Raw genomic sequence first — 11507 nt, forward strand, 5'->3', positions numbered from 1 at the left:
GCCAATTGTATATGGAAATTAATTACTCTGATTCATATCCTGGACCCTGGCACCTGCTAATTAGATGTCTATAAGAGCTGCAAGTGGTGTATGCTCTACATAGCACTTCCTCAACTCATCCCAGAAAGGTAGTTAAGGATTTCCTCTAGTGCCAAAGTTCACTCAAAAACTTCCCTCCCACCTTTTTCCACCTCAGGTTGCTCATTGCCACCCCCACCTGAGCCTCCCCCCTCCCTGGATTTCTCCAGCCCTCGGTTTTTTCTTTTCAATTCAGCAGAGCACCACAAAGAGCACCCAGAGCATATGGGCACAATGATGAAATTGGGAAAGGAGCAGGACTGGCAGGGAGAAAAGTGTCTGTTTTCCACTGAGCCTCTCCAAAGGGCTTTTAGGTTCCAATGATGCTTCCAGGGCTGAAAATACAGGTTGCAAATGCTTTGCAATTCCTAGGTGATAATGTTAAGTGTTAGTGTCAAGATTCAGGTAGTAATGCTGGGTAGTAATGCATAAATACTTATCACTAAAATGAGGGCTGTGCCACCAGGTTTAGTCTGAGACCAACACCCACATGCAGGTCTCTTGTGTGACTTTTGCAGTGAGAGACCCTAAAATGCTGGGTTTTTTTCCTCATGGCTGGCTCACTGGAACCAACCATGACCTATCCAGAGTATGTTGAACACAGCTAAGTCCGAACTGTGGGCTTCAGGACAAAGCCATTTTCAACAAGGACCTTTTTATAGCCCACACGTGGGGAAAAACCAACCCAAAACCATTTGGTTACTCTTATCTCTGCTGGATTTGAATCAGACTGTGACAGGCTTGGCAGTCAGGAATGCCGAGCACATAGACAGTGGAAAGCACCCCCATTCTGTTGTTCTATTCCTTCAATAACCACACAGTAGCGTTTGGTCCCATATATGAGCCTGGGCAAGGCTGTAGAGAAAAAATAAATGTCTCCTGAATTTGTTTAATACTCTCAGATGAACCTGTCTGTGCTGTACACAATCTGATTGCACACTGTGCGGCTGTCCCCAGTAGGCCATGTAATGCGGGAGACACAGTCCACACGGTGTTACATTGACACTGGTTTTGGTTCCTCTTGAGCTATTTTGGGGGTCCTTCCTGCTATCTTAACAGCTCTTGTGGCTTCTGCCCATTTCTGTGGAAAAATCAGCTGCTGATTCAGCTGTGGCTCTCTCGCGAAGAGGAACCTGAGTTTGTGTTTTGAGGAGGCCAGGCCAGCCTCCAGGAGCCTTTCCCTGTTCCCAGGGGAACCCCAGAGCCAGGGACGAAGACAAAGTACACGTTTTGGTTTCAATTCATTTTTTTGAAACTAGTGCCTTTTCAAAAAATGGTTTCCATAGTGACAGGGAACTGTGGCACCATTGTGAAGGTCCAGAAAGCCCAGGCTGCGTGTTAGCCAGAAATTCAGCAGCATAGCCAGCTCCAGAGCCGCCTGCCCTCAGCCCCTGCTGTGTTCACAGGGGGGGTTTTGCTTCAAACGCCTTTCCTGCCCACCAACCACACTTTTAGCTGCCTGTGGGCTGTACTATCCCTGAGCACTACAGCTTGGCTTAATCACAGGTAAAATGACGTATTTCCAAAAAAAGGGATATGCTGTCTGGCTTGTGCTTTGGTTGGGTTTAGCTGTATTCAAGCCTACTTTGCTATAAAGGGAAAAGACAGATTTGAAGACAGCTTTCAACCATTGTTTCCTGATGCAGACTGGTGTAAAAAACCCAAAACGTGATCATGATCACCCAGCGAGTCAGCAGAGGAACCTGGCTGAAAGTCCAGGTCCCTTTCAATTCTTATTTCCTAGAATGCACTGCCTCCCTCCTTCCGTTTTCCTGCCTCCCTCCTCCATTTTGTTATTTGTGGAGTACTTCCACCCATGTGTATAACCCAGACCTCCTAAAAGGGCCTAGGGATTCTCAAACAATCATATTTTTCTTCTGGTCCTTGCTGTAACACATAAGAAGCGTGCCAGAGTGGCTCAGAACATGTCAGGTCCAGCTCAATGCCAGGTGGCGGAGGTTTGCAAGCGACGGATGCTGCCACTTATTCAAAGTGCTCATTTGCCCTCATCCTTCGTTATCTGCTGGATTATGTTGCAGTCTGTAGTATGCAAAGAAGTACAACCACAGCACTCCTACAGGTCAAGTCTCAGCTAAAATTACAGTTAACTGTCATGTGCTTATGTTACTCGTAGCTTTTAAGTAATGTGCATTGGGCGTGTATAGGAGATAGAGAAAAGTGGAGTTGTGCTATTCATACAAATCTCAGGAACCCTTTCAGTAGGTCTGGCACTTATGTCTTTCCTCAGGAATACCTGAGGCCACGGACATCAATGAAGGTCTCTGTGGCCTGGGGCCACAGCCATTCTGTGTGCGCCCTGCTTTTCAGCAGACCCAGCCAACTGGATGGGGACAAGGACACCTGCCCAAGGGGCACAGGGACATAATGGCCCCCACAGGTACTGCTGTGCATGCAGCGACTTCAAAACAGAAAGGAGCCGTGGCATGGAGCTGGCCAAGGCTCTTCTGGCAATGAAGGCAGGGCACCAGCTTAACTCAAAGGATACACTGGTCACCTCTTCCAGCCCCACGCCCCAATCCCTTTCAGTTTTATGATAAATCAACATTTTTCTTAAATATTTTACAACGATTAATCCCCTCCTACTCCTTCTATTTTTGCCTGCATACCCATGTGACACTTTTGGAACTGAGAGCATATGCAAGAAAACAGGGTGAGATTGGTAACAAATGTAGTTTTTGTCAGAGAATGTTTTGCATGTTATCTCCTGTTAAACTACTGTAAATGATATACCAAAACAAAAAATTGACCTTCTGGTGCAAGATATTACCTGAAATATAAAAGGCCATGTTTGGTAGGAAAAGAAGCAGAAAGAGAGGCATATTTAGACCAGTTCTTATAACAATATTTCTAATGTAAGGATAGAAGTGTTCATCTGTCCTAGGCCTGACAGCAGCGAAATGCTGCAGAGCCAAGAGGCCAAGAGGCTAGATATATTTGCTCTGTATATTCCCAGCAACCAGCAGCTCAGGGATTTAAAAAGACAGAGATGATACTGTGTATATAGTACCAGGACAAGCTGAATAGAATAAAAACTGTCTTGAATAAGAATGTATATCTTGAAAATTAACCACTAGGATTCACCAAAACTCAAGAATTGTACCATTCTGACTGCCTTATGATTGAAAATGAAGGCACTGTCTTAGGGAGGTATTTCCTGCAAGTGACAAAATTTTCCCTTGCTTCCTTGAGACCTTCGAGCGACCCTACTGAATTGTTAAAATTCCATTAGAGAGTGGTTGCTGGGAACATATGCAATAAATAGCTGCTAAGATCAATGGCAGTCTTGCTGATTTAAAATCAATTTATTGCTTGCTGATGGCAGTGTTTTCCTCCGGGAAATGTAACAGTGATTGGCTTTAAATAAACATAGCGGTAAAAAACTTTATCTGAACTCATTAGTGACTCAGACAGATTTTAGAGTAATTCAGAAAATGCCCACAGACAAGACTTCAAGATGATCAGTGACTTTGGATACTACAATTTATGGTGGGCCACTGGAAAATATCACAAAACAGAGAACTTCTAAAAACGCTCTCTGAAAATTAGGTACTTAAGGTACCTAGACCATATATTGAAAGCCACCACTTTCGAAAACCTGAGGTGAATAATAACAGGTTACTACAGCTCTAATGACCACCATGCACCCTTTCCAGGTCAATTCCTTGCTCCTGTCCCAGCTTCTGGCTGTCCCTCATCCCATGTGACACCATGCTTCATGATGGGTATAAGTCCACCAAAATCTAAAATGCCACCAAAAGTTGGTCTCAGCTACCAGCAACCAGCACTTAGCTTTGGGTTGAGCTGGGATCTTCTCCCTCTTCTTCCTTAAACGTTCTCCCTCATCTTGAGTACAATTTTCCTGCCAGATGGTCAGATAGATTGCTTTAACAAAATGCCTTACCTATATTCTATTTCGTAATTTAACCATTTCATTGCATCATGTTCTTTTCCTACACATCATCTGATGATTTTTCCCAGGACAAGCCCTCACCCCTTTCGTTCATGTTGTAACACCCCAGCTGTTACCACCTCCTGGTTATAAAGAAGTATATCACTAAATCACTAGTGAATTGATCACTAGATAAATCAAAGCTCTTTTTGGTGGCTTTCTAACCTGGGAAATGGGGCACCTGAGTGAGGAACAGAAATCGTAACTGCATCAGAACTTTTATTTGAGGTAAGCTCTTCTGAATTTTTTAGTTTATTTAAGAGCTCCTATTTAACTCTCCTCAGTTTCATTTAACTTGTTACATGTTACATGAAATAGCTTCAAAGAATACTACAGAGATACAAAACTATTTGATGGGAAACAAACAGGATGAGTTGGAAGCCACTGTGCAGCTAGAAAGCTACTATCTAATGGCTCTTCCTGAAATGTGGTGGGACCAGTCACACAACTGGAGCTCTGCAGTTGATGGCTATAAACTGTTCAGAAGGGACAAGCAAGTGTGGAAGGGCAGGGGTTTGCTCTCCATGTAAAAAAAATGATTGACTGCACAGAACTCTCTTTGAAAAATAGTGATTAACAGGTTGAGAGCAGGTTATGAGTAAAAATTTGGGGCCAAGCCAACAAAGGAAACCTCGTGGTTGGTGTTTATTGTAGGCCACCTGAGCATGGGGAGCCTGTTGACGAAGCATTCTGACTTCAACTACAGGGAACATTGCACTTGCATGCTCTGATCCTGCTGGGGCACTCCAGTCACCCTGGCATCTCCTGGAAAAGTGGCACAGCAAGCTGTAAGCAATCCAGGAGACTCTTGGAGTGCATCAAGGATAGTTTCTTAATCCAGGTGACAGACAGCCCGACCAGAGGAAAAGCATTATTAGACCTGTTGCTTACTAACAAGGGTGAAATCACAAATTAGAGATGACAAGATTGGTGGCCGCCTGGGCTGCAGTGATCATGCCCTGATGGAATTCACAGTCTTGAGGGATATTGGCCAAATGAAGAGCAGAGTCAGGACCCTGAATTTTAGGAAGTAAACTTTCATTTTTTTAAGGAATTATTGGATGGGACTCCCTGGGAAACAGCCCTCAGGGATAAAGTAGCTGAACAGAGCTGGCAGCTCTTTAAGGACTTTTTTCTTAAGGCACAAGAACTCTCGAGTCCCATGTATAAGAAATCAGGAAAGGAAGGCAGGAGACCAGCATGGCAGAGTAAGGACCTACTGGTTTAAGAAGGCAGTGTACAAGCAGTAGAACCAGGGACCAGGGAGGAATAACAAGGATGTTGCCTGGATGTACAGGGATGGAATCAGGAAAGCTAAAGCTCAACTGGAGATGAATTTCACAAGGGATGTGAGGAATACTAAGAAGGACTTCTACAGGCACATTGCACAGAAAAGGAAGATTAAAGAAAATGTAGCACCAGCACCCAGTAAATAAGACAGGAGAAGTAGTGACAACTGACACGGGGAAGGCTGAGGTACTCAATTTTTTTTTGTTGTTTCAGTTTTCAATGGTAATGTCTCTTCCCACATCTCTCAAGACCCTGAACCTCAAGGCAGGGACTGGGCAAATGACATTCCTCCCATCATAAGTGAAGATCAGGTTTGAGACAGCCTGAGGAATCTGAACATACAAAAGTCCATGGGACCCAATGAGATGCATCACAGGGTCCTGGGTGAATTTGACTGATGTAGATTTCCAAGCCACTCTCCATCATATTTGAAAAGTCATGGGTTGGATCTAGATGATCTTTAAATGCCCCTTCCAACCCAAGCCATTCTATGATTCTCTAAACTGTAAACATTTTAGATTTTGTGATTTACTTCTAGAATGGAGAATTTTAAAAAATGGAGAATATCTTTCCTTTCCTATTAGTCTTTTAATAAGATTTTAATGCACTAGTTTTGATGGCTATTAGGATATAAACCAGTCACAAACAAGCAAAGTCCCGCAATGGACCTGCGCTCTGGATCCTGCTTAGTTATATAGATGGACATCTCTAGAAATACTAACTTTTCCATATACATGTACATGCACACGTACACACAGCATATATTAAGCCCAAACAGCAAATTGATTTTCTGCCTTTGAAGAAAACTTTCAAATACAAAGCCTATAAATAGATGATGTGTTGCCTTTCTGGCTCAGTAAATAGCCTGAAAAGGGCTCTCAGGAGGTGTAAATTTGCAGTGTCCCCCCCTTATTTCACTGAGACAATAATTCTGCAGTCTAAATTTAATACTTAAGGTTTATTATCATTATGGGAATTGCCATCATGAGGGAAGGCAAGGCACTTTTCTGAATTTCTCTAGGCATCAGGAAATAAGTCTGTATAGAAAGGAAACAGCCTAGTATTTCCTCATGTACAGGGGGAAACACCAGATTACTGGACATCAGAAGTACCAGAAACCAGTGCAATGACCAGTACGCAAACCACAAATGGGCCTAAATAGAGTTGAATATGACAAAATAGAAAGCTACATTGGATGCATCCTGCAGTGGCTGACACGAACACCGCTGTCCCAGGATCTGGGTGCACTGTACTTGGAGCAGTCAGCAAGGAGACATCTTGGGGACATCTCACACTAATGAGTCTCAAAACTGTTCTGACATTTAACGTAACACTTGTTTCTGGTTCTGGTTTAACAATACAGTCTTCTGAGTCTTCCTGACGCACTGGCTTTGTGGGGGGATCCAGCTAGGAGGGACTTGTGGAATCCATTGTGGAATCCATGGACTGACATTTCTCCAACAGGAGATTAAACCAGTGGGAAAAAAATACAATGAGAGGAAGAAAAAGGGTTAAGCTATCGTGGAAATTTACAGCAGTTAATTTTAAAAAGAAATAATACACTCACATGAGCCATAGAGCTACTGCACACATGGTGCTATGGGGCTATGTGCAGTACATTGAACAACATGGGATCCTAGAGAAACTGTAAACATTTTAGATTTTGTGATTTACTTCTAGAATGGAGAATTTTAAAAAATGGAGAATATCTTTCCTTTCCTATTAGTCTTTTAATAAGATTTTAATGCACTAGTTTTGATGGCTATTAGGATATAAACCAGTCACAAACAAGCAAAGTCCCGCAATGGACCTGCGCTCTGGATCCTGCTTAGTTATATAGATGGACATCTCTAGAAATACTAACTTTTCCATATACATGTACATGCACACGTACACACAGCATATATTAAGCCCAAACAGCAAATTGATTTTCTGCCTTTGAAGAAAACTTTCAAATACAAAGCCTATAAATAGATGATGTGTTGCCTTTCTGGCTCAGTAAATAGCCTGAAAAGGGCTCTCAGGAGGTGTAAATTTGCAGTGTCCCCCCCTTATTTCACTGAGACAATAATTCTGCAGTCTAAATTTAATACTTAAGGTTTATTATCATTATGGGAATTGCCATCATGAGGGAAGGCAAGGCACTTTTCTGAATTTCTCTAGGCATCAGGAAATAAGTCTGTATAGAAAGGAAACAGCCTAGTATTTCCTCATGTACAGGGGGAAACACCAGATTACTGGACATCAGAAGTACCAGAAACCAGTGCAATGACCAGTACGCAAACCACAAATGGGCCTAAATAGAGTTGAATATGACAAAATAGAAAGCTACATTGGATGCATCCTGCAGTGGCTGACACGAACACCGCTGTCCCAGGATCTGGGTGCACTGTACTTGGAGCAGTCAGCAAGGAGACATCTTGGGGACATCTCACACTAATGAGTCTCAAAACTGTTCTGACATTTAACGTAACACTTGTTTCTGGTTCTGGTTTAACAATACAGTCTTCTGAGTCTTCCTGACGCACTGGCTTTGTGGGGGGATCCAGCTAGGAGGGACTTGTGGAATCCATTGTGGAATCCATGGACTGACATTTCTCCAACAGGAGATTAAACCAGTGGGAAAAAAATACAATGAGAGGAAGAAAAAGGGTTAAGCTATCGTGGAAATTTACAGCAGTTAATTTTAAAAAGAAATAATACACTCACATGAGCCATAGAGCTACTGCACACATGGTGCTATGGGGCTATGTGCAGTACATTGAACAACATGGGATCCTAGAGAAAAAAACTGGCTGTGTAGCACTCTTGCCAAAGATGGGTCATCTCTTGCTTTTTTTTTTTTCCTCTGCACACCACAAACATGGTCCAGCAGAATCATTCTCAAACACAAACATGCACAGAAGTACTTAATGCTCTGTTTTCTTTTCCCAACCCCCATAAATTTATGCTCATGTAATTACTGCTCTCTGGTTGCCTACTGATAGCAAGTTAAAAATACCACACACACCCCAAATTAGAACTATTTTCTATTTTTTGTTAAATCCCTGCAGTTGATATAGAACAAAATGTTGTGATGAGCCACATGAGATCTCTCTTGCCTGCACCGGTTAGGACAGGAGACTGCAACATCACCAGCAAAAAAAAAAGAAACAAACCAACAACAAAAGTGTGGCATGCACAGAGCAAGACAAATTTGACTGTCTTAAGAAGCCATTGATCCTGTATTCCCTTTGCTTGCTTTGTCTGTTGATTGGTGTTTCTACAGTAGGAATTTGTGCCAGGACCTGTTCTATCCAAGCTTGCATTTAGATAAAATGTAAAATATTTCTGATCTATCCAAATTCCTAATTTATACTCCAAGGTGCCCCTAACTAAGATAAAATGTAAAATATTTCTGTTATTTAGATAAAATGTAGATAAAATGTAATTTAGATAAAAATGTAAAATGAAATGTAAAACATTCTTGTTGTATCCAAATTCCTAATTTATACTCCAAGGTGTCCCTTACTTACAAGGAATTACTTATCAGTAATGTAGCATTTATTTTGATAGTGGAAAAATGGATGTCATCCCGTGAATAATCTTGTGAGTCACATGAAATCGATCTAGTATTAAATAAACAACAAGAACAAACATTTTTCTCCTTATGTTCAAGTTGTAAAATCTTTGTCACGGGAGCTACCTCTTCATTACATACAAATACCATATTTGCCATTAGTATTTCTGAATCTCTATTTTTAAAAGGTTTGTGGAAGGAACTGTCCAGAAATCACAAAAGGTCAACTCCCTCACAAGCAAGATTGAGTTTCTCAGTGCCTGTTTGAGATGGGAAGGTCAGGACATGCATACAGTTCCCCCTTCACTTCTGATAGGTTTCTTTGAGCTAATAACATAGCATGAAAACCCACCCCACAAGTGTTAACACATTTTGAATGTCTGCATCAATGACATGGAGAAATACCTCATTTGTGAGACCAGCTGAAGCTTCAGCTGCTAACCAGTGAAAACAGATGCTGCACTAGAGAAAAAGAATGAACGCAAAGCTGCATCCACCCTAATATCATCTCCCATTTTTGGAGCAGCAGAGACAATACCCAAACACAAACAAGCCCCTACCCATTGCACTGCCTGGGTTGTCACTTCAATAAAGGCCAGGATAAGCAGATGAAGAGTTTGGCTAAGGACCAAGGATCAGATATTTTTTTTTTGAGGTATTTAAATGCCAAGCCATAATCAAACTCCTAGAAGGATTTTCAAAAGCAATTAGGAACCCAAGTTCTGAGAGTCCATTGGTCCTTCTGAAAATCCTCTACAGTATCAAATTAACTGCATCCTTTGACATCTAAATACTTCTGTATCCTTGTGCTGCTTCTGCTAGGGACTTCCCCCTTGATTTCAGCAGGGCAAAGCCTTCATTATGAAAAGCTATGAAATTTCTTCCCATTCTCTAGTTCATCTAGCTCCCTGAAAAATGGGAAAGCTATCCTTTGCCTAAGGAAAATATTACTGCCCTATGAATGATGTTAACTGAAATTGTAAGAACACCACTCAATCCCCTGGCCATGGCCAAACAGGTCTTTGCTATACGATGTGCAGTTTGCTTTGAACTGATTGAGGTTACTTGCCACAGATTCCACTGCAATGCCTCTCTGATCTGATAGTGCAGATTTGCAGTTTCTTTTTTTCAAGTAGAAATCCCTGTTAGATCAGCAAATGACACAGAGAATGCAACATCCATCCCAGCCCCATTGGATGATGATGGGCCAAAACGTTGCCCTCTCTCTACTTACATGTCTCTGTCCTTATAAATCAGGTGTCCTGTGTGGGATCTTGGGACTGCTGCTTGTATACATTTCATCCTCAGAAACATGATACCAACCTATTGCACAAAGACTGCAAAGGGATTGCATAGATTTTTTTTTTCTGTATAGAAGAAAATGTTCCCTTGATGTGATAAATACTGAACATGACTTTTGCTCAGGCTGCAAATAGCAGATTACTTAATCATCTACTATTTAAGTACCTGTTTGTTTTGTTATGAAGTGAAACTTTTGAGCAAGATCATATTACATGTCAAGTGGCTTCCTGCATCCTTAAATATTAATCCTCAAGTAAAAACAGATTGAAAGTAGTCCCAGGGTCACTTTAATAAGCCTGAGCTGCTTCATCCCACTCTCTAATATCCCACATTACACGTCCCTCACCCTGTCTTCGTGCCAACACTAACATTTTTGCAGCCTCTGGATGACCTTGGAAGGAGGATGGGGAGGTGAGCTGGGAGGGACCCGCTCCTTGGGGACACACAGGGGCCATCACCAGCTGCCGGGACCATGAACTGGGCTGGAAAACATGGGCAGCCCTGCAGGGAGAGGGTCTGCCAAGCACCTGCGGATCTTAAGATGGAGGCAATGGGAAGTGCTAAGGGGGCAGCTGTGAAACGAGAGGGAAATGAGAGGAAAGGGAAAAACAGGGAAATGGGGAGTGGCGAGGAGTCAAGGTGGAGCAGAAAGGGAGGAAGGCCACAGGGGTCTTTGCAAGAAATAGTGATGTGAAAGGAAAGGGCGGGAGCAGGAGAGGGACAGTCAGGGAGCCAGAGGAATGCAAGGGAGGAGAAAGGCTGGGGCTGGGGGTGTGGGGCGCAGGCGGCGACGCCGAGACGGGAGACAGCGCCCGGGACATGGGGCGTGCTGCCCCTCGCCCCGTGCCTGGTACCGCCGGCACCGGCAGCTCAGGGCGGTGCTGGGGCGAAGGACGCGGGCCTGCCCTGCCCGGGGATGCCCTCGACCCTACGAGGCGCTCCCGTAACGGGGCGCTCACCGACGGGCGGGCGGCGGAGCCGGCGGTTGGCACCCCCCGGCAGGCACCCCTCCTTTCGCTGAACGGGCCGACGCTTTTCTCTGCCGAGACCGAACGGCCGGAGAAGTGAGCCCTCCTCGGTAGGGCTGTGGCGGAGACGGCGCCGCTCCCTACTCCGGCACGGGGTGCGGGGGGGCCGTTTTCGGGAGGGAGCCCCTGCGCCCCCCCCCCGGGCCCGGCAACGGGGTCTCGCGAGGACCGGCGCACCCCGCCGCCTATCCCCGGGGCCCCCGCCGGCCGCGTCCCCGGCGCGGGGGGACGGGGCATAGAGCTCGGCCGCCGCCGGCCGAAGCCTCACCAGGAGGCGGCC

At 44.1% G+C, this 11507-nt stretch overlaps 1 long non-coding RNA gene across 1 annotated transcript in view; it reads right to left on the reverse strand.

Annotated features, from left to right (window-relative positions):
* Nucleotides 1–11507, reverse strand: part of LOC106898652 — a 36962-nt gene that overhangs the window by 22101 nt on the left and 3354 nt on the right. The gene's annotated exons all lie outside the window — the stretch shown is intronic.

This window comes from Calidris pugnax, unplaced genomic scaffold (genome assembly GCF_001431845.1).
Source record: "Calidris pugnax isolate Ruff unplaced genomic scaffold, ASM143184v1 scaffold435, whole genome shotgun sequence".
NCBI lineage: Eukaryota > Metazoa > Chordata > Aves > Charadriiformes > Scolopacidae > Calidris > Calidris pugnax.